The sequence below is a fragment of the Dendropsophus ebraccatus genome, chromosome 2, assembly GCF_027789765.1.
Source record: "Dendropsophus ebraccatus isolate aDenEbr1 chromosome 2, aDenEbr1.pat, whole genome shotgun sequence".
Taxonomy (NCBI): domain Eukaryota; kingdom Metazoa; phylum Chordata; class Amphibia; order Anura; family Hylidae; genus Dendropsophus; species Dendropsophus ebraccatus.
In genome coordinates this window covers 156,136,284-156,161,236 of record NC_091455.1, presented here as the reverse complement: position 1 = coordinate 156,161,236, position 24,953 = coordinate 156,136,284, and the positions used below count along the sequence as shown (strand labels likewise).

At 44.4% G+C, this 24,953-nt stretch overlaps 1 protein-coding gene across 1 annotated transcript in view; it reads right to left on the bottom strand.

Moving 5' to 3' along the window:
* CTNND2 (catenin delta 2) overlaps positions 1 to 24,953 on the bottom strand; it is an 891,951-nt gene that overhangs the window by 844,374 nt on the left and 22,624 nt on the right. The window lies entirely within an intron of this gene.

Sequence of the window (24,953 nt, the reverse complement as noted above, 5' to 3'; positions counted from 1 at the left end):
CATTTATTAAACGATCTTTCATTTTTTTTAGACAATAGGAAGCTTAAAACATTAGCAGCAAATTTCCAAATTTTCAGTAAAATTTCAAAATCAGATATTTTTAGGGACCTGTTCAGGTGCATATAAAGTGTATTTGAGGGGCCTGTATGTTAGAAGGCCCCACAAAGCACCCCATTTCAGAAACTGCACCCCCCCCCCCCCCCCCCCCACACACACACACACACTCTGCAAAAGCATATCCAGAAAGTGTTTTAACCCTTTAGGGGAGTCACAGAAATAAAAGCCAAGTGTGTAAGAAATTTGAAAATTTTAATTTTCTGTGCAGAGATTTTATTGTAATCCAATATTTTTCATAATTATAAACCTATTACCAAAGAAATGCACCCCAATAATTATTGCCCTGTTTCTGCAGTTTATAAAAATTCCCCATATGTGGCCCTATTGCGCTATTTGACGCAACCACAAGCCTCAGATATAAAGGAGCGCCTAGTGAATTTCAATGCCTCCGTTATATTTGGTCATTTTTGACTGTACCACTTCAGGTTGGCAGAGGCTCTGGGGTGCCAAAACCTAAAAAACACCCCTAAAGGGACACCATTTAGAAAACTACACCCCTCAAGGAATGTAACAAGGCGTCCGATGAGCATTTGGACCCCACAGGTGCTTCACAGATTTTCCGAACAATATGGTGTGAAAAAAATTTTCAATTCAATTTTTCATTTTCTTAAAGGGATAAGAGGAAAAAAAAGACACAAAATGTGTAGCGCAGTTTCTCCCAAGTATGGAAATACACCACATGTGGCGATAAAGTGCCAAGGGGGCGCAGGACGAGCCTCCAAAGGGAAGTAGCGCCAATTGGCTTTTGGAAGCTGAATTTCACTAGAAAGGATTTCAAGGGCCATGTCGCATTTACAGAGCTCTCGTGCTGCCAAGACACTGGAAACCCCCCACAAGTGACCCCATTCTGGAAACTACACCCCTCAAGGAATCTAACAAGGGGTGCAGTGAGCATATGTACGCCACTGGTGACGGGCACAAATGTGGAACAATGTGACATGAAAGGGAAAATTTTCATTTTTTCACTTTCATGGCACAAATGTGCCCATCATTAAGGGGTCCATATCCTCACTGCACCCCTTGTTAGATTCCCTGAGGAGTGCAGTTTCCATAATGGGGTCATTTGTGGGGGGTTTCCAGTGTTTTGGCAGCACGAGGGCTCTGTAAATGCGACATGGCGTTCATCATCCATTCTAGCCAAATCCAACCTCCAAAATCCAAATGGCGCTTCTTCCCTTCGGAGGCTTGCCCTGCTCCCACATGGCGCTTTATGTCCACATGTGGGGTGTTTACGGACTCGAAGGAAATTGCTCTACACATTTTGGTTTTTTTTTACCTCTTTTAACCCCTTGTGAAAATGATAAATTCAAGGCTAAACCAACATTATAGTGTAAAAAATGTAATATTTCATTTTCACGCCACATTGTTCCACATTTGTGCCCATCACCAGTGGGGTCCATATGCTCACTACACCACTTGTTACATTCCCTGAGGGGTGTAGTTTCCATAATGGGGTCACTTGTGGGGGGTTTCAACTGTCTTGGCAACACAGGGGCCTTTTGAATGCAACATGAACCCTCGAAATCCATTCCATCCAAATCCAGCCTTCAAAAACCAAATGGCGCTCCTTCCCTTCGGAGGCTTACCCTGCACCCGCATGGCGCTTTATGTCCACATGTGGGGTATTTTCGTACTCAGGGGAAATTGTGCTACACATTTAGTGTTTTTTTTTATCTTTTAGCCCCTTGTGAAAATGAAAAAATCATGGCAAGATTAATGATTTAGATTAAAAATTTTACAAAAATTACACTAAATGTTGGTCTAGCCTTGATGTTTTCCATTTCCACAAGGGGTTAAAAAAGAAAATGAACACAAAACGTGTAGGGTAGTTTCCCCTGAGTACGAAAATACCCCACATGTGGGCATAATGTGCCATATGGGCACAGGGCAAGCCGCCAAAGGGACAGAGCGCCATTTAGAGGCTGGAATGGAGGATGGAGGCCATGTCGCATTTACAAAGCTCCTGTGCTGCCAGGACAGTAAAAAACCCCCACAAGTGACCCTATTCTGGAAACTACACCCCATAAGGAATCTAACAAGGGGTACAGTGAGCATATGGACCCCACTGGTGATGGGCACTTACGTAGAACATGTGCCGAGAAAATAAAAAATACAATTTTTTTCATTTTCACGTCCCAAATGTGGCCGTCACCAGGGGGCCATATCCCCGCTGCCCCCCTTGTTAGATTCCTTATCGGGTGTAGTTTCCAGAATGGGGTCACTTGTGGGGGGTTTCTACTGTACTGGCCGCACAGAGGCTTTGTAATTGCATCATGGCATCCTCTAATGGGAATGGCGGCCATACCTACTTAGCTGGGGAAAAGGGACAATTCTAATTTATTTGGGGGTATTAGGCCAATTATTAGTTTGAAGGTTGAAAATGACAGGTGTCCATCAAATTCAACCTGTGTTGACCCAGAGGAAGGCAAAAAACCTTCGTGAGGCAGACGACAGTAGCCTCATCACAGGGGAAAAATTCCTTCCCGACTCCATAATGGCGATCAGAATAATCCCTGGATCAACGTGACCTCTGAAATAGGAATAAGGGACAGAATTTAGACAATGTAGAACTCCGATGACGTGTGGTACGCCTTGAAGCGATCCAGTATGCAGAGGCCGGGGCGATCAGGACAGGTGTCACACTGGTAAATGGTGTCCTTCCTGATCCCCCTGTTACGCCACACTCTGCCCTTCTTCTGGGGTCTCCTGCTTTCCAGTGTGGGGGATGTCACCTGGAAAATGTTGTCCTGGTGCGATACGGGGTCCTTCATATCCAGAAGCGCTGGGTCCGCTCCATGGCTGCTAAATATTAGGGCTCTATTACTACTTCTGATATGATCGGATCGTGCCGCAAGCTACAGGGCAGCAAGGGACCAGAAGAGGGGGTGCTGGTATAAAAGTTATCCCCGTACAGGTGGTAACCTTTATCCAGCAGTGGGAAGATCAGTTCCCGGACGATCTTCCCACTTATTCCGAGGATGGGGGGGGGGGAGGGGGCATCTGGGGGCTGGATTCGGGTGTCCCTTCCTACATACACTCTAAGTAAGGGTACGTGCACACTGCGGAATCGCGACAGATAACCCTTCGTGCATTCCGTAGTTGGCACCCGCCGGCGGAGTGATGCAGGCACACGTCTCCACACATGTCATAGACTCCATTCTATGCACGGGCGGATTCCGCTCTCCGTCCAACATATTCATTCTTTGGATGGACGATGGAATCCGCCTGTGCATAGAATGGAGTCTATAACACAGGTGGAGACACGCGCCCGCATCAGTCCGCCGGCGGGTGCCAGCTGCGGAATGCACAAAGGGTTATCCTTCGCCATTCCGCAGTGTGCACGTACCCTAAATCTGTAAGTGTACCCTGAGGTACTCTCACAGAGTTTGGAGAATTTCACGCCATACCGTCATCTATTATTGGGATGGTACTGGCGGAAAAGACGTGTCTGGGGGGCAGCGTACGCTACGCTACCCCCAGACACGTCACTGGATGATGAGGATGATGAGGATGAATGGAGGAAAGAAGGATCCCCCCCATGCATCCTCACTGGCTGTTTCGGTGTCGGAGGCAATAATAACGTATCCCTCTGACGCCGAAAACACCCTGGGGGTCATCTTTATTCGGGGACTAGTATATGGGGTATGTAGTGGTGTAGTGTCAAACTTTATTCAATGTAGTGTGGTGTAATGAAGTGTTTTTTACATGTTTTTTTTTTACAGTAAGTATAAAAAAAACCTACGCCAACAAAGGCGTTGCTGATAAATGCCGCACTTATGTGCGGCACTTATCAGCAGACCGTGGCAGTAGGATATAGAAAAAAACACCCTACGCCAAAAAGGAGGAGTTGCTGAATAGCAGCGCACTTTCGTGTGATGCTGATCAACACTCAGCGGCGATAGGGTGCGGAAAATAGAAAAAATAAATTTGGAAAAAAAAAAAAAAAGATTTTTCTACATTCTGAACATACATTCTGAACCTGTAGCTGCTGATAAGTGTATTACACATATCAGCCGCTAGGGGGCAGCAGAGCGCAAAATCCGAAAAAAGACGAGGCTGGAGCCGAAAATAGCCGAAAAAAGACGATGGGCACCGCCGGAAAGAGCCGAAGACCGAATGAGAAGACGGAGGACGCCGCGAACCCGAAAGACGCCGATCAGGACCCCGGGACAGGTGAGTAATGTACAAATACCTGCTCTGGACCCCTCAGCTACCTAGCTGAGGGGTCCAGAGCAGGTATTTACTATTTTGGGGGACTCTGATCGCCGTGCCACTTTTTACAGTAATGGCGGTCGGTGCCGTCCTCGGATAGCACCGACCGCCATTTTTTTCCGGGTCATCGGGTCACCGATGACCCGGAAAGGTTCCGATCGCCGCTATTTGCTGATCTAAATTGATCAGCCAATAGCGGCGATCGTAAGCACGGGGGGTGTTAACCACCCCCCGTGCCGAGAAGCTAAGATGGCCTGCTATGAAACATCGGGCATAAATTTACGCCCTGATGCGCTAAGTACCAGGGCGCGAGGGCGTAAATTTACGCCCGATGTCGTTAAGGGGTTAATAGAAAAGAAGACATTCAGTGAATGTTTGTGGATAATAGGGCATTACTATTTTATATATATATATATATATATATATATATATATATAGGTGTTCAATGGACACTATTGTATACTGCTAAGTTCTTTCTCATTTCAAATCTGAGGCCCTAGACTGGAGTTTGAGTCCCATGAATTGCTGTGCTTGTTTTCTATTTATTCCTTAAAGCGTAACTGTCAATTCAGGGTCATTTTTCTGAAAACATTAAATATCAACAGTACAAGCGATTTTAAGAAACTCTGTAATAGGTTTTATGTACTAAAAGAGTTTCCTTCTGGACTGAAAAAGCAATCTCCCAGCCTCCCCCCTCACATCAAATGAAGCAGGATTTCTGTCTCCATTATGTGGCTATGGGGAGGGGAGGGGCTGTTAGGAGTGACTGAGCACGGAGCAGTCCTGCACAGCACAACACCCTGCAATCTTCTCTCAGTAAATTCATAGATAAGCACTGACCTTTCTGACACCTGAATTTAGCGTTTTAGGTGCCCAGAGAGTCTACAAACAGCTGACCTTCATGTCACCTCTTCCTGCTTCCTCATCTCCCTCGGCCCCTCCCCCCTTCATAGGCTTACAATGGAGAGAGCAGAGCCCATCTTCACTGGCTTCTCTGTAATGAAGACGTGTTTGCCTGATGCACAGATAAGAAGTAAGGGGGGGGGGGGAGGCTGGGAGATTGCTTCTTGAGTACAGAAGGAGGCTTTTTTGGCTGATGAAACCTATTACAGAGTTTCTTAAAATCGCTTATACTACTGATTTCTGCAATAAAAAAAAAACATGATAGTTACGCTTTAACCCCTAGACGACCCTGGACGTAGGGTTACGTCATGGAAGTCTGTCCCCAGACGACCCATGACGTAACCTTACGTCCTGGGTGTTTCTCCCGCTATGAAGCGTGCTCCGGAGCAGAGCGCGCTTCATAGCAGGTGGGGGCCGGCTGCAAACAGCAGCCGGGACCTCACCGGTAATGACACGCTGCAGCGATCGCGCTGCCGCGTGTCATTAACCCCTTAAATGATGCGATCGCGGCGCGACCGCGGCGTTTAAGTGTAAGTGACAGGGGGAGTCCCCTGTCACTTACCGATCGGGACCCCCGCAGTGTGACTGCGGGAGTCCCGATCGTTGAAACGGACTCTCTCACCTGCCTCCGTGCGGTCCGATCGGCGATATGCTACACTGAGCCTGCACAGGCAGGCTCAATGAGCAGAGCGCCGATAACACTGATCAATGCTATGCCTATGGCATAGCATTCATCAGTGTAGAAATCAAAGTAGTGTATGTAAAAGTCCCCCAAAGGGACTTCAAAAGTGTAAAAAAAAAAAAGTTCAAAACACTATTACACTACCCCAAAGCCCCTCCCCCAATAAAAGTCTAAATCACCCCCCTTTCCCATTATATAAATAAAACATATAAAAATAAATAAATAGATAAACATATAATATACCGTAGCGTGCGTAATTGTCCGATCTATTAAAATATAACAAGCGTCATTGTGATCGGTAAACGGCGTACACGAAAAGAGGGGAAAAAGTGCGCAGATTACCGATTTTATGTTACATTATATATTAAAAAAAGTGATCAAAACGTCCGATCTTCACAAATATGGTATTAATAAAAACTAGAGATCATGGCGGAAAAAATGACACCCCATACAGCCCCGTAGGTGAAAAAATAAAACCGTTATAAGCGTCACAATAGGCCCATTTTATTAATATTTAATTGCAAAAAAAAAGGATTTCATAAAAAAATCCATATATAACATTAGAGAATCTGTCTAACCTGCATATGGTTGTGTTCGGACTGACCTATAGAATAATATTGTCATGTCGCTGTTACCATATAGTGCATTACGTAGACACAGGAACCCCCCAAATGTTACCATATTGCATTCTTATTTACGATTTCACCTATTTATCTTCATAAATAATATATGTGGAATTCCATCATACATGTTATGGTAAAATGAATGACGCCATTACAAAGTACAACTATTCCTGTAAAAAACAAGCACTTACATGGCCTGTAGATAGAAAACTGAGAGTGCTGGAGCTCTTAGAAGGGGAGGAGGGAAAAACGAAAACACTAAGATCAAAATTTGCGCGGTCCACTGGGTCATTTTGGGCCTGGTCCTCAAAAGGTTAAGGACCACGGACGTACATTTATACCCCTGCCGCCTGGGCATTAAAGGGGAAGTGCGGCGCTTAACATTTATTCACTAAATAACACACATTACAAAGTTATACAACTTTGTAATGTGTGTTATGTAAGTGAATGGCCCCCTTCCCAGTGTTCCCACCCACCCCGGACAGTGTTCCATCTTGGGACAATGACGACATCTTTGGGAGGCCGGCCGAACCACTCCAGACGTCCCTCATGCCGGTCCCCGTCTGCCGCGTCATTAGCTGCTGTGCCGCCATTGGCGGGGAAGGTTGCCATTCACTTACATAACACACAGTACAAAGTTGTATAACTTAGTAATGTGTGTTATTTAGTGAATAAATGTTTAGCGCCACACTACCCCTTTAAGGCAGGAGGATGTAAATGTACGCCCTGCCGCGGTCCCAGGCTATGAAGCAGGCTCATGGGCTGAGCTAGCCCCATAGCGGGTGAGGACCAGCTGCTATCTGACCCTAAATGGTGAGCCCCTTAAAGACCGCGGTCGTGCTGCGCGGCGTTTGAGTGTAAGTGACTGGTGCATTTCCGGTCACCTTTATTCATGTTATTCAATCATTGCATTTATTTTATATAGAGACTGGCATTTTAGTTGGCTCAATGATATGACAATTATTATACAGTATATATGGATGACTATAATGATAGAATTGCAATGATATAGTCATGTTTATATAACTAAAGGATTCACACTGTCGTTTTTTTTTTTTTTTTTTTTTTTTTGCAGAAATCAATAGTACAGGCGATTTTAAGAAACTTTGTAATTGGGGTTTCCTAGGCAAATATGCCATTATCTGCATTCAAAAAGACTTTTCCCAGCCCCCTCCCCCCCCCTCTTTTCCATTCACTGCAAAACATCAGGAAATTGGGTCTTGTTGCATCAGACATGCCCCTGTCTGTTCTACAGAGAGGGGAGGGGGGAGGAGGGCGATTAGTAGGCAGCAGAGAGCAGAGAACACAGGTTTACACAGCAGGGTCATTCCATGAAAGAGGTATTCAGAGGTGTGAGAGGTCAGTGCTGACTGTCAGAGGAGATAGCCGGTGATGTAGCTGTAAATTATCTCTTTGTTGTCCTGTTATAGTGCCTCATCTCCCTCCACCCCTCCCCTCACCATAAGAGAACAATGAAGACAGGGGGAGAGCTTCAAATTGCTTTTTCATAATAAAGATGCATTTTTCGACTAATAAACCCAATTACAAATTTTCTTAAAATTGCCTGTATTATTGATTTCTGAAAAAATAAAAAAATAAACGACAGTGACACTTTAAAATTGTTTAAAAGCAGAGGGCAGCATAGCAGTATACCCCTTTACCTATCTCTAACAAGGGGAATATCAGTAAATCCCTATTTATGTCATAAAAGAAGAATATGCCTTCAAGACACTATAAGGGCCAAGAATTACCAATGAGATCCTGTAATGGAGTGTCGTGGAAGAAGAGTATGCACAGAAAGAGGACCCATGAAGACTAAGGCTCAGGTACCATGAGTAAACTAGATATATATTTAGGTATGGGGACATAATGTACATGTCCCCCATCATATGGAAATCCCGGCATATTGGGAGGGGGGAAGGGGGATTTAAAAATCACAGTACCACGGTGGCACAAGTAGGCATGTGTACAGGAGGGACAAATAAAGCTTGCACAAAAGGTGCAAAAATAGGGGGAATATGTCTGTTACAAACTGTGTGCTCCTACAGAGATGTGGGTCAGCAATATACTGTATCATGTAGGCAAGCCTACTGCCCATCATGTGAACCTGTATGCCATAAAGATGCATGTAGTATTAACCACATGCAACATGTACGGCCCAGGTGTTGCATATATGATCCGGCCAATCACATATGGATCCCCCATCATATGGAAATCCCGGCATATTGGGAGGGGGGGAAGGGGGATTTAAAAATCACAGTACCACGGTGGCACAAGTAGGCATGTGTACAGGAGGGACAAATAAAGCTTGCACAAAAGGTGCAAAAATAGGGGGAATATGTCTGTTACAAACTGTGTGCTCCTACAGAGATGTGGGTCAGCAATATACTGTATCATGTAGGCAAGCCTACTGCCCATCATGTGAACCTGTATGCCATAAAGATGCATGTAGTATTAACCACATGCAACATGTACGGCCCAGGTGTTGCATATATGATCCGGCCAATCACATGCACGGGATGCATATTTAAGGCCCCCGGACCCTCACCTCACTACTCTTTGATAAAGCTAGGTGAGTGAAACCGCGTTGGAGTGTGAGGTGGGGGATCAGTGCAATGGGACCTGTGTTGCATACTGAAAACAATTACTGAAATCCATATGTACTTGTTTATATGTATGTGATTCCTATCAGCGTACTGTAGCAATTGGCACTAGCACTTTTATTATGCACTTTATGCTGGATGAATTATAATATACAGTTTACAATACTGTGTTTTCATTGTATATACAGTGGTTTGCAATAAATTAGAATATCAACAAAAAAAAAATTTTTGTTGTAGTAATTCAATTCAAAAAGTGACCTCATAAATTCTATAAAGTTATATATAGTGTTTATTTCTGTTAAAGTTAATGATTATGGATTACAGCCTAGAAAAACCCAAAAGTTAGTAGTTCAGAAAACTAGAATATTATATAAAATCAACAGAAAAAAAATGTTTTTAACACAGAAATGTCGACCAAATGAAAAGTCTGTACAGTAAATGTCCTCAATACTTGGTCGGGGCACCTTTTGCATGAATGACGGCATCAATGCGGCGTGGCATGGAGGCAATCAGCTGATGGCACTGCAGAGGTGTTATTGAAGCTAAGGTTGCTTCAATAGCGGCCTTCAGCTCGTCTGCATTGTTGGGTCTGGTGTCTTTCATGTTCCTCTTGACAATTCCCATAAATTCTCTATGGCGTTAAGATATGGCGAGTTTTCTGGCCAATCAAGCACAGTGATGCTGTGGTTAGTAAACCAGGTATTGGTACTTTTGGCAGTGTGGACAGGTGCCAAATCCTGCTGGAAGATGAAAATTCCATCTCCATAAATCTTTTTAGCACAGGGAAGCATGAAGCAAAATTTTATTTAGCATGAAATAAAATTTCCTGGCAGACGGCAGCCTTGACTTTGGTGTTGATGAAAACACAGTGAACCTACACCAGCAGATGACATAGCTCCCCAAACCATCACTGAGTGTGGAAACTTCACACTAGACCTCAAGCAGCTTGGATTGTGAGCCTCTCCACTCTTCCTCCAGACTCCCGGACCTTGATTTCAAAATGAAATGCAAAATTTCCTTTCATCTGAAATCAGCACCTTGGACCACTGATCAACAGTCCAGTTCTTCTTTTCCTTGGCCCAGATTAGACGCTTCTGGCTTTGTTTCTTGGTCAGGAGTGGCTTGACACTTGGAATGCAACACTTGTAGGCCATGTCTTGCAGATGTCTGTATGTGGTGGCTTTTGAAGCACTGACTCCAGCAGCAATCCAATCTTTGAATGGCATTTTCTTTACAATCCTGTTAAGACTGCGGTTCTCCCGGTTGGTTGTGCACCTTTTTCTACCACACTTTTTCCTTCCACTCAACTTTCCATTGAAAGCACTCTGAGAACAGCCAGCTTTAGCAATGAACTTTTGTAGCTTACCCTCCTTGTGGAGTGTGTAAATGACTGCCTTTTGGACATCTGTCAAGTCAGCAGTCTTCTTCATAATTGTGTTGCATACTGAACCAGACTAAAAGACCTTTTATAACTCCATAAAGCCACTGCAGGTGTTTTGGGTTAATTATTCTAATTTTATGAAATACTAACTTTTGGGTTTTTCTTGGCTGTAATCCATAATCATAAGTGCACTGTCGTGAATTTTTTTTTTTGCAGAAATCAATAGTCCAGGCGATTTTAACCCCTTAGTGACCGCCGATACGGCTTTCTACGGCGGTCACTAATGGTCCTTATTCTGCTGCCATCAGCTTTTTACGGCGATGGCAGAGAATAAGGCTGCGGGGCCGGGACGGCCCCCACCCCATCCCCCCGGCTACCGGAGGTAGCTGAGGGGTTGGGGCAGTGTGTGGGGTCCGTCCCGCCCCCCCCCCCCCCCTTACCGACGATCGCCGCTATTAACGTTATAGCGGCGGCCGTCGGTAAAGGGGATTACCGGTGCCGCCGCCGCCTTTCATCTCCCCCCGCCGTGAATCTACGGCGGGGGGAGATGAAATAACTGTATATCAGACCCCAGATCAGACCCCCCTAGTGCCCCGATAACTAACCCCCCTCCCCTGGCGGCCATCATTTCCAAGATGGCCGCCGCCATCGCTGTGAACCGACTAACGTCGGTTCACAGCGATGAAAAAGTTAAAATGAATGAAAGCCCCATGCTCTCCGCCACCGGAGGTAGCGGAGAGCATGGGGCAGTCATCGGGGACCCCCCTGTGGGGTCCCGGTACAAGCGATCAGCGGTATATAATATATACCGCTGATCGCTTGTACCATGTGCTCCCGGCACTTTTTATCCCCTGTCACCATAAATGATTGGTGACAGGGAATAAAAAGTGATGTCCCCCCCACCCCCCAAGTCACCCCCCACCCCCCCTGTCACCCCCGTCCCCCAGTCACCCCCCCTTCCCCATATACGTTACCTGATCCTGGAGCTCCTTCCTCCTCGACGTCCTGGCTGGTTATGAAGTGCGCATGCGCTTCACAACCAGCCAACTCTGAAAATTTAAAGTGACAGAGACCAATTTGGTCTCTGTCACTGAACTATGATTACTGTGATAGAAAATATCACAGTAATCAGAGTAATACAGTGAAAATGAATATGTAAAGTACAAAAAGTGACAAACATACAAAAAAATAAAACACACACTTTTTATTATAGTAATAATTGCAGTTTACTCCCAAATTACCCCTAACCCCTCCCCAGATTACCCGTAACCACCGCACGTTGCCCGTAACCACCGCACGTTGCCCATAACCACCGCACGTTGCCCGTAACCACCGCAAATTGCCAGTGACCCCCTCCAGATTGCCCGTAACCACCCCAAATTACATGTACCCACCCCAGATTACCTATAAGCACTTCAGTTTATCAGTAACAATCCTAGATTGTCTGTAACCCTTCCAGGTTGCACATAACCCCCCCAGGTTCCCCGTAATCATGCCAGATTACATGTAACCCCCCCCAGATTGCACGTAACCACCGCGCGTTGCCTCTGACCACGCCACTATGCCTCTGCCCACGCCACGATGCCTCTGACCACGCCACGATGCCTCTGCCCACGCCACGATGCCTCTGACCACCGCACGTCGCCTCTGACCACCGCACGTCGCCTCTGACCACCACACGTCGCCTCTGACCACCACACGTCGCCTCTGACCACCCCAAATTGCCAATGACCCCCTCCAGATTGCGGTGCCCATGTCAGATTACAGGTACCCACCCCAGATTGCCTATAAGAACTTCAGTTTATCCGTAACCACCCCACATTGCCCGTAACCACCCCACGTTGCCCGTAACCACCCCAGATTGTCAGTAAGCACTGCAGGTTGCGCGTAACCACCCCAAGTTGCCCGTATCCACCTCAGATTGTCTGTAAGCACTGCAGGTTGCCCGTAACCAGCCCACGTTGCCTGTAACCACCCCAGATTGTCTGTAAGCATTGCAGGTTGCCCGTAACCACCCCACGTTGCCCGTATCCACCCCAGATTGTCTGTAAGCACTGCAGGTTGACCGTAACCACCCCACGTTTCCCGTAACCATCCCAGATTGTCTGTAAGCACAGCAGGTTGCCCGAAACCAGCCCACGTTGCCCGTTACCAGCCCACGTTGCCTGTAACCAGCCCACGTTGCCTGTAACCAGCCCACGTTGCCTGTAACCACCCCACGTGTCCGTAACCACAGCAGGTTGCCCGTGACCACCACACGTTGCCCATAACCACCACACGTTGCCCGTAACCACCCCGCGTTGCCTGTAACCACCCCACGTCGCCTGTAACCACAGCAGGTTGCCCGTGACCACCCCATGTTGTCCGTAACCACCCCAGATTACCTATAACCACCTCAGGTTGCCCATAACCACCCCAGGTTGTTCGGAACCACCCCACATTATTTTAGTAACTGCGCTATTCTAATAACCATTACTAGCTGCGGTTTTGCTCCTGTAAATTGGCGCTCCTTCCCTTCTGAGCCCTGCTGTGTGCCCATACAGTGGTTTATGCCCACATATGAGGTACCGTTTTACTGAGGAGAACCTGCGTTACATATTTTGGGGTACGTTTTCTCTCCTGTTCCTCATCAAATTGAGAAATTTCAAACTAAACCAACATATTATTGGAAAAATTCGAGTTTTTCATTTTTACTGGCCAATTTTGAATACTTTCCTCTAATACCTGTGGGGTAAAAATGGTCACCACACCCCAAGATGAATTCTTTGAGGGGTGCTCTTTCCAAAATGTGGTGACTTTTGGGGGGAATCTATTCTGCTGACACTACAGGGGCTCTGCAAACGCACCTGGCGCTCAGAAACTTCTTCAGAAAAATCTGCACTGAAAATGCTAATTGGCGCTCCTTCCCTTCTGAGCCCGGCTGTGTGCCCATGCAGTGGTTTATGCCCACATATGGGGTACCGTTCTACTCAGGAGAACCTGCTTTACATATATTGGGGTGACATTTCTCTCCTGTTCCTCGTGAAATTGAGAAATTTCAAACTAAAGGAACATATTATTGGAAAAATTTGAGATTTTCATTTTTACTGTCTACTTTTGAATACTTTCCTCAAATACCTGTGGGGTCAAAATGCTCACCACACCCCAAAATAAATTCTATGAGGGGTGCACTTTCCAAAATGGAGTGACTTATTGGGAGATTTTACTCTGCGGACACTACAGGGGCTCTGCAAACGCACCTGGCACTCGGAAACTTCTTCAGCAAAATCTGCATTGAAAAAGCTAATTGGCGCTCCTTCCCTTTTGAGTCCTCCTGTGTGCCCATACAGTGGTTTACGCCCACATATGGGGTACCATTGTACTCAGGAGAACCTGCGTTACAAATTTTGTGGTACTTTTTTCCTCTTGTTCCTCGTGAAATTGAGAAATTTCAAACTAAAAGAACTTAATATTGGAAAAATTTGAGTTTTTCATTTTTACTGTCTACTTTTGAATACTTTCCTCTAATACCTGTGGGGTCAAAATGGTCACCACACACCAAGATGAATACTTTGAGGGGTGCACTTTCCAAAATGAAGTGACTTATGGCGAGATTTTACTCCGCTGGCACTACAGGGGCACTGCAAACGCACCTGGCGCTCGGAAACTTCTGCAGCAAAATCTGCATTGAAAAAGCTAATTGGCGCTCCTTCCCTTCTGAGCCCTCCTGTGTGCCCATGCAGTGGTTTATGCCCACATATGGGGTACCATTGTACTCAGGAGAACCTGCGTTACAAATTTTGGGGTACTTTTTTCCTCTTGTTCCTCGTGAAATTGAGAAATTTCAAACTAAACGAACATATTATTGGAAGAATTCGAGTTTTTCATTTTTACTGTCTTCTTTTGAATACTTTCCTGTAATACCTGTGGGGTCAAAATGGTCACCACACACCAAGATGAATTCTTTGAGGGGTGTACTTTCCAAAATGGGGTGACTTATGGGGGGTTTTCTCTCTGCTGACACTACAGGGGCTCTGCAAACGCACCTGGCGCTCAGAAACTTCTTCAGCAAAATTTGCATTGGAAAAGCTAATTGGCGCTCCCTTCCTTCTGAGCCCTGCTGTGTGCCCATACAGTGGTTTACACCCACATATGGGGTACCGTTGTACTCAAGAGAACCTGCATTACAAATTTTGGGGTGCTTTTTGTCTCATATTCCTTTTGAAAATGAGAAACTTTAATCTAAACGTATATATTATTGGAAAATTTAAATTTTCAATTTTTTTACTGCCTAATTGTGAATACTTTCCTCCAGCCCCTGTAGGGTTAAAATGCTCATTATACCCCTAGATTAATTCTTTAAGGTGTGTAGTTTCCAAAATGGGGTCACTTATGGGGGTTTTCAGGATACCAGACTTCTAAATCCATTTAAAAAAAAAAACTGGTCCCTAAAAAAATCAGTTTCACGAAAATGTGATAATTTGCTGATAAATTTCTAAGCCCCATAACACCCTAAAAAAGTAAAATATGTTTACCAAATTATGCCAGAATAAAGAAGACATATTGGTAATGTGACTTAGTAACTAATTTATGTGCTACGACTTTCTTTTTTTAGAAGCAGAGAATTTCAAATTTCATAAAATGCAAATTTTTTAAATTTTTCATGATATTTTCATGTTTTTCACAAAAAACACACAAAGTAGTGACCAAATTTTGCCACTAACATAAAGTGCCATATGTCACGAAAAAACAATCTCAGAATCGCTAGCATACGTTAAAGCATCACTGAGCTATAAGAGCATAAAGTGAGACAGGTCAGATTTTGAAAAATTAGCCTGGTCATTAAGGCCCAAACTAGCTGCAGCACGAAGGGGTTAAGAAACTTTGTAATTGGGTTTATTAGCTGAAAAATGCATTTTTATTATGAAAAAGCAGTTTGAAGCTCTCCCCCCTGTTTTCATTGTTCACCTATGGAGAGAGCTAAATAAAACACCAAAACAGGACAACAAAGAGTTAATCTACAAATACCTCACCCTTTATCTCCTCTGACAGTCACCACTGACCTCTCTGAGCTCTGATTACAGCATTCACCCAGGTCAGTGCCTGTAATCCTCTGTTGTCTGCTTTCTGCTGTCGGCTAACTCCCTCCTTCCTCCTCCTCCTTCTCTTTCCCTAGAACAGACTTGGTACGTCTGATGCAACAAGTCACAATTTCCTGATTTTTTTTGCAGTGGATGGGAGGAGGGAGGAGGGACAAGGGAAAAGGCTTTTTAAATGCAGATAATGGCATATTTGGCTAATAAACCCAATTACAAAGTTTCTTAAAATTGCCTGGACTATTGATTTCCACAAAAAAAAAAAAAAAAAAAAATGACAGTGACTCTTTAACAGAAATAAACGCTTGAAAAAGTTCACTCTTTATGTAATCACTCTATAAAATATATGAGGTCACTTTTTGAATTGCATTACTGAAAAAAATAACTTTATGTTGATATTCTAATTTATTGCAAACCACTGTATGTTAAGGCATCTGGACTTTGTGTCCGAGTTTTCTGTGGTGGAGGTGATATACACGAGTTGTGTTGAATTTTTTTTTTTTTTTGTAAATCTGGATTTTCATTTTCAGTTTTTAAGCAGAACAGAAAAAGGAAAACAGTACAATCTCAAATATGTGAAGTACCAACAGGAAAATAACAGAAAAACAATGGAAAGTTCATTAGTAGAGATGAGCGAACCTCGAGCATGCTCGAGTCCATCTGAACCCGATTGTTCGCATTGGATTAGCGGTCGCTGCTGAAGTTGGATAAAGCTCTAAGGTTGTCTGGAAAACATGGATACAGCCAATGACTATATCCATGTTTTCCACATAGCCTTAGGGCTTTATCCAACTTCAGCAGCCACCGCTAATCAAATGCAGAGTGATCGGGTTGGATGGACTTGAGCATGCTCGAGGTTCGCTCATCTCTATTCATTAGGTTTGTTAGTCCAAATTTTATGAATAAAAATTTTATGAATAATGCAAAAAATTTTGAAAAATTGCATTTTTCTAAAGTTTAAATTTTCTGCTTGTAAGGAAAATAGTTATGCCACATAAATTGCATACTAAATAACATTAGCAATGTGTCTACTTTATGTTGGCAGCATTTATTAAACTTATTTATTTATAAAACTTTCAATTTTTTAAGACAATAGGAAGCTTACAAAGTTAACAGCAATTTTCCAAATTTCCCCAAAATTTCTAAATCTGATCTATCTAGGGACCAGTTCAGGTTTGATTTGTATTTAAGGAAACTGTATGTTAGTAAGCCCCACAGATCACCCCATTTCAGAAACTGCACCCCCCAATCTTTTCAAATTCACGCCCAGAAAGTTTTTTTTAACCCTTTAGGGGAGTCACAGAAATAAAACCTTAGTGTGGAAGAAAATTAAAAATTAAAATTTTCTGTGCAGAATTTAAATTGTAATCCAAATTTCATATTACAAAACCTACTACCAGAGAAATGCACAGTAATATTTAATGCCCTGTTTCTGCAGTTTATTGAAATATCCCACATGTTGACTCATTGTGCTATTTGACTAAACCACAAGCATCAAATATAGAGGAGCAACTAGTGGATTTTAAAGCCTCCATTACATTTGGACATTTTTCCAAAGGCTCTGGGGTCCAAAAACATACAAAATATTCCTAAAATGACATAATTTATCAAACTACACCCCTCAAGAAATGAACAAGGGGGTATAAGTGAGCATTTGGACCCCACTGGTGTTTCACAAATTTTCAGAACAATGTACTGTGAAAATGAAAAATTTTATTTTTTATACTAAAATGTAAGTCTAATCTTGAATTTTTCAATGTTCATTAAGGGGTTGCAAGAGAAAAAAAAACACTAAATGTGTAGCGCAAATCCTCACGAGTATGGAAATAGCCTACATGTGGACATAAAGTGCCAAGTGGGTGCAAGGAAACCCTCCAAAGTGAAGGAGCACCATTTGGATTTTGGAAGCTGAAATTGGCTGGAATGGAGGACGGAGGCCATGTTGACTTTACAAAGGCACTGTGCTGCCAAAACAGTGGAAACCCCCCACAAATGACCCCATTATGGAAACTACACCCATCAAAGAATGTAGCAAGAACTGTAGTGAGCATATGGACCCTGCTGGTGACCCGTAAAATGTGGTGTGAAAATGAAAAACTACATTTTTTTTTACTAAAATGTTGGTCTAACCTTGAATTTTTCATTTTCACAAGGGGTTAAAAGAGAAAAAAAACACTAAAGATGTAGAGCAGTTTCCCCTAAGTCCAAAAATGTGGGCATAAAAAGCCAAGTGGGCACAAGGAAAGCCTCCAAAGTGAAGGAGCATCATTTGGATTTTAGAAGTTAATTTTGGCCGGAATTACAAAGCCCCCATCCTCCCACCCAAAAAATGCAATTTTTAGACTAAAAGGTTGGTCTACCCTGGAATCTTTCATTTTCACAGGGGGTTAAAAGTGGGGAGAAAAAAAATGAGTAGAGCAATTTGCCCCAAAGAGAAAAATACCTAACAAGTGGACATAAATCACTATGTGGGCGCAGGACAAGCCTCCAAAAGGACAAAGTGCCCTTTTGAGGCCAGAATGCCCTTTTGAGCCCTCTTGCTACCAGGACCTCACTGGTGACAGGCACATAGATACAAATAAAAGAGGGGGGGGGGGGGAATTAGACATACACGGAATTGGCTGACAGTTGCAGACATTTTTAGGAAAATAAATAAACACCCAAAACAGGACCCCATTACAGAAACTACACCAGCCAAGAAATGTCTTTAGGGGTGTAGGGTGTATGAGCATTTTAAAAATTAATTTTCCTCCACTGAATGTGTTGCAATGGGTGAAAAGTAGAAATGCCAATTTTCACACTGCTCAACTGTTAGGCCAGTATGACTCTCCACGTCGGTATGCTCGCGCGCCTCCACTCAAAGAATTGTGAAAGTAGAGTGGAGGCGTGTGAGCCCTCCGATAGACACACTGTTTGACACTGAGGCAGGCGGGCTCCGCCATGGAATTACGGCGATTTTGCTCAGTGTGAACATACCCTAATTATGCCGTGTATGTGCCCTCTAGAAAAAATAAAGATGTAAATGTGGCCCTAATTGTAAGCCTGGAAATACAATGGGGCTCGGGAGCCAGAGTGAGCGACATGTATACGGTCTAAATAAGGAGGTATGCACGGCAGTTTTCACACTGCTCAATTGTCAGGCCAGTATGACTTTCCACGTCGGTATTTTGCTATTTCTAATTTTACACTGTCAGCCAACGCCATGCATATCTCCTAATTTACACATCAAATACACATGGCGCTCACTCTGGCTCCCAAGCCCCATTTTTTTCCAGGCTAACGCTAGATTTACACGGAGCACATCCGCAGCGAATTTCATGCTGCAAATCCCCTCCTGTCATTTTCAATTGTAACAGTCAGCCCCCTTAACTCCCAGCGGCCCGTCAATTACCAGGCAGTGGCGTAGCTACTGCAGTTGCAGCGGTCACTGCTGTGACCTGGCACGCCACAAGGGAGGGCCCCATAGGCTCCCCCTTGCCACCGCAGTTCCCCCCAATCAACCACTGTTGTTTTGCTTTGTTTTGCTTGCTGTCACAAGAGGCAAGCTCCATCTGGCCCCAGATGATGCTCGGCTGCCTGTGACCTCACTGTGCGCCTGTGACTTTCTTTACAGGGAGCACTTGTTAGAGATGCTCTCTGTGCTTAAACTCCCAGCCCTGGCAAGACACCTGGAACCCCAGGCAGCCGCGCATCATCCGGGGGCCAGGCGGTGGCTGCAGAAGAAGAGAGGCTCGACGGGGGAGTGAGTTGTGTGTGTTTTTTTAATCTGCTTTGCACCACAGGGGAGAGAGGGCCATCTATAAGGGGACAACATAGGGGGAGACGGGGCATCAATAATGAGACAACATAGGGGGAGAGGGGGCCATCTATAAGGGGACAACATAGGGAGAGAGGGGGCCATCTATAAGGGGACAACATAGGGGGAGAGGGGGCCATCTATAAGGGGACAACAAAGAGGGAGAGGGAGACATCTATAAGGGAACAACATGGGGGGGCATCTATATGGGGACAACATGGGGGGGAGGGGGGCATCTATAAGGGGGCAACAAAGGGGAAGAGGGAGGCATCTACAAGGGGACAACATAGGGGGATAGGGGAACATCTATAAGGGGACAACATAGGAGAGGCATCTATAAGGGGACAACATAGGGGGGCCATCTTATGGCTCTGGGGTGCCAAAACCTAAAAAACACCCCTAAAGGGACACCATTTAGAAAACTACACCCCTCAAGGAATGTAACAAGGGGTGCGGTGAGCATCTATACCCCACAGGTGCTTCACAGATTTTCGAAACAATATGGCGTGAAAAAAGACAAAAGTATTTTTTACACTAAAACGTTGTTCTAGCCTTCAATTTTTCATTTTCACAAAGGGATAAAAGGAAAAAAAAAAACACAAAAAATGTAGCGCAGTTTCTCCCAAGTACGGAAATACCCCACAAGTGGACATAAAGTGCCAAACGGGCGCAGCACGAGCGTCCAAAGGGAAGGAGCACCAATTGGCTTTTGGAAGCTGGATTTCACTGGAATGGATTTCAAGGGCCACGTCGCATTTACAGAGCCCTCGTGCTGCCAAATCACTGGAAAGCCCCCACAAGTGACCCCATTCTGGAAACTACACCCCTTAAGGAATCTAACAAGGGGTGCAGTAAGCATATGGACCCCACTGGTGATGAGCACAGATGTGGAAAAATGTGACGTGAAAGTGAACATTTTAATTTTTTCACTTTCACGGCACAAATGTGCCCGTCATCAAGGGGTCCATATCCTCATTGCACCCCTCTATGGGGGCTTTGTAAATGCAATATGGCCCTTGAAATCCATTCCAGTGAAATCCAGCTACCAAAAGACAATTGGCGATCCTTCCCTTTGGATGCTTGTCCTGCGCCTGCTTGGCACTATATGTCCACATGTGGGGTACATGTTGGGAGAAACTGCGCTACATGTTTTTTTTTTTTTTATCTCCTTGTGAAAATGAAAAAAATGAAATCAATAGTACAGGCGATTTTAAGAAACTTTGTAATTGGGTTTATTAGCCGAAAAATGCATTTTTATAATGAAAAAGCAGTTTGAAGCTCTCCCCTCTGTCTTCATGATTGTCTATGGAGAGGGGTGGAGGGAGATGAGGCACCAAAAGCGGACAACAAAGAGTTATTTTCAGCTACATCACTAGGCTATCTCTTCTGACAGTCAGCATTGACCTCTCTGACCTCTGAATAGGCTTTCATGCAGCTCCATGCTGTGTAATCCTTTGTTCTCTGCTCTTTGCTGCCAACTAATCTCCCTCGTTTCTTCTCCCCCCTCCCTTTTTCATAGAACAGACAGGGCCCGACTGTCGAGATTTCCTGATAATGAGCAGTGGGTGAGAGAGAGGAGGGGGGGACCTTTGATTATGGCATATTTGCCTAATAAACCCAATTACACAGTTTCTTAATGTCGACCTGTACTATTGATTTCGGCAAAAAAATATGAAATGACAGTGACACTTTAAGATCATTTCAGGCCCGGTCCTTAAGGGGTTAAAATAGGCTATTACCACCCGGTGAAAACACAGTGACAGCTGAATTTGCTACAGTAATCTTCCACTGCATCTTTCCCCTGGTTAACTGATAGTGAGTGGACCTGTTGCGCTAACTCTAATGCCAGACCCACCACCCCGATTTCCTGAGGATTCCCATAAAGATGTCCAAGAAGAGAAAGTGACAGGTAAGGTCTTCCTCACCAGGTTCAATAGGAGAAGGCATAGGGGGCATCCCTGTTTGGGTTCTTTCTGTAAGGTGAAGAAGTCAGAGAGAAAGCCAGAGTTGTGTACTTTGGCCTTCGGGTTAGTATACAGAGTGGTCCAAAAAAATGTATCCACTGTTTAAAAGTCTATAACTTGCAAACTAATTGGCGGAGTTGTCTCATATTTGGTGAAAGTGTAGCTTAAAGTCCAACTTAAAGATATCACTGTAGGTGTTCGAAATGGTCACCATTCTCATTCACACACAAACGATGCTGCCGAACTGCAGCACTAACTACTGACTGCAACGCGCTCAGTTCGATATTTGCACATGAATGTACGATGGATTCTCGAAGTTCATCCAATATCGTTGCGCACCATGTTGTTAAACCACTCGCAGTACTCCATTCTACGATCTGGGTCGTCCTCGTTCATTGCGTGTAGCAATCGTGGGATGTAGCGCTTCCACTTTGCTGTCTTCAAACTTCACCGAACACTTGAGCAACTCACTCCAGTTTCACGGACACACTGTCTCAAAGACTTCTGTGGTGAGCGAGTGAATTGTTGTAACACACGACGGGAGTTAGCTGGACTTGTTACTGTTACAGGTCGTCCAGATCATTGTTTGCGTACATCTTTAACACAGCCTTCAGCTTCAAATTTGTTTAGCATGCGACGAATCGTTAAACGTGTCGGTGGCTCTGTTTGATACTAATTTCGCCATTGCCGTTGAACCTCATTAATGTTTTCGTACTTAAAATACCACTTCAAAACTGACTTCCTTTCATCAAATGTAAGCCTTGCGCCAGCCATGTTTACTCGAATAACTAGGTGCAATTACGAACACAACACAGACTATCCGGCGACTGTCATCTGACAAAACGCTTGTGTAGTGACTGCCTGAACTACAAACTAGTACACTACACTACATTTTTTTGGACCACTCTGTATATGGTGTATATGAAGTCATGGAATTGGCCAACTATGCCAAATTGAAAGTGCCATACCCAGCTACCCCCAGTTGATGTTATCAATGCCATTTCGTCATCAGTTCCCAGAAGTTCTGGGGAATGGTTGGGATGAAACCACTTCTTTCCTATCTGATTTTCTCTGACAAGCAGCGAAAGATTGGAGGTTACACTATTCATTTGGCTACAACTTTCATGTCTTGATTGAAAAGTGACATTGACCTATAGGAACTAGGACAGGTGGGATCTTTTCCTGCTTGTGGTGTTTGTTTATTATTATATGGAAAGTGGCCAGCAGCACTGGAGCAATCTCTTGGTGGGACGGGGCAATTTCTTGGTGGGGTTCTTTGTTGTTATAAAGATATGAGTTAATATGTGGCACTTTTTCCAGCATTACTGGGGCATTTAAGACCACTTGGGGGTCCTCAACCAAGTATAGGGAAAGTGTAGAAAGTCTCCTCCGGTGCAGCCCCTGGATACTTACCCTTTTCCGGCGAGTCCTGCTCCTGGAGCCGGTCCCGGGACGAAGATATCAGCGCCTGAAGCCGTGCGTGCGCGCTGCAGAGATGGGTCCGATGCCCATAGAGAATAAAGGCTCCAGTCATTCTCTATGGGCATTGGACTCATCTCAGGTAATTTGCATACAGCGCGCGCACAGCTTTGGGCGCTGATATCTTCCTCCCGGGACCGGCTCCAGGAGCAGGACTCGCTGGAATGGGTAAGTATCCGAGGGCTGCACCGGGGAGTCGTTTAGGCTCTGTGCCCGCGTCCCCGGTGACAGGTTCCCTTTAAAGTGATGCTCACTAGAAAGTGGTGTGATATTGTGATTAAACTTCATGGACTATTCTACACAGTGGGCGCCTCTATTCTCGCTTTGTGTCTGTAAGACAAGGCAGGCCCAGAAACTTGCATTATGAATCCGTTTTAGTCACATGACACAGAGCTGGGAGAGGATTAAACAAGAACATCCAATAACACAAGAATCTGTAAAGTGAATCTGTCTGCTACAATTCACATTCCTAACTCCTGACAATGTAAATAGCTGTTAGGTCAAGAATAGTGCTGAGCAAGTACTAAAATACTCGAGTGCTCTTTACTTGAGTCATATATTTTTCAATGCTTGAGTGCATATCCACCAAACTTTCTGGGGGCCACACCTTCTACCTTTTTTTGTCTTTTTTAATTTTTTTTGTGTCTTTTTTAATTATAATAAAATGGTCAATGAGGGGTGTAAAGGATGTTTTTATTTCAATAAAAAAAAAAGTTTTCTATTGAGCACAGTCTTTTTTTATTTACTTTACATGGTTAGTAGGCGAAGCCATCTCATAAACTGCATCAATTACTAAGCTGGGGCTTAGTGTTAGCCTGTAAAATGGCTAACACTCACCCCCACATTATTATGGCAATACCCACCAAAAACAAAAGTTAAAAGATAAAAATTTTTTTTTTAAAGTGTGCAGGAACCCCCCACCACCACCCCACCCCCAAAACCAGCAAGGTGAAAAAACAAACAGAAGGCTTGTAATATCAAAGTGAAAATGACCAGTTATATTGGCCCTCTCCAGCCTAATAATACCAGCCTGCTACGGCCCAGTCCAGAAGTGCCTTTTTTACGACGTCCAGGACTACTGGTTTCCTGCTCTTCCCAGTACCCTTGTGGCGGTGGGTACTGGGGTAATGATGTGGTGGTAAGTGTTAGCCATTTTACTGGCTGGCTATCACTAAGCCATGGCTTAGTAACAGATGCTGTGTATCAGACTTCCACTACTATGCCTGTAAAGTAAACATACCTCAGATTTTAGTCCGCCAAATCCACTGCTCGTGGCAGATTTGGCCATGGCAGATTCTCTACCTGCGGTTTACCCCTCCCTATAGAGAACACAGGAACGCTCTGCCATTGTAAAATAAATTATCCCAAATAATGACCACATCTTGCCATAAACCATAAAATAAATATCTGGGAAAATCTTTTTAAAAAGCAACTTTTATTAATAGGCCTTATTAAAAACAACTCTTTAGTACAACATAGACGAATCTAATAACCGAAGGGTCAAATATTGCCCAAAATATATAAAATAATGTATGTGTCTTAAAGGGGTATTCCGTTATCAGAAAACTGTACTTAAAGGATAAGTCCGGTGAAAATTTTTATTATTGTATTGTTTCCCAAAAGTTATACAAATAACCAATATACACTTATTACGGGAAATGCTTATAAAGTGCATTTTCCCTGCACTAACTACTGCATCAAGGCTTCACTTCCTGGATAACATGGTGATGTCACGACCAGACTTCCAGAACTGTGGCTGCTGGAGAGGATGATGGCAGAGGGATGCTCAGTGTGTCTCCAGTGCTCGGTGTCCCTCAGTGTCCCCCTGCCATCATCCTCTCCAGCAGCCACAGCCCGCACAGCTCTGGAAGTCGGGTTGTGACATCACCATGTTATCCAGGAAGTAAACATACCTCATTTAGGGTCCTATTCCACGGGCCGAGGAGGGCCCGATCACTGATGTAAACAAGCAGCGATCTGCTAGATCACTGCTCGTTTACTGGGCCTATTCCACGGCCCGATGATCGTTGAGCGAGGACATTGTTACCGATGTCCTTGCAGCCCTTGCAGCATCATACATTACCTGTCCAGGCTTCTTCTCCACGCTGTCTTCATCCC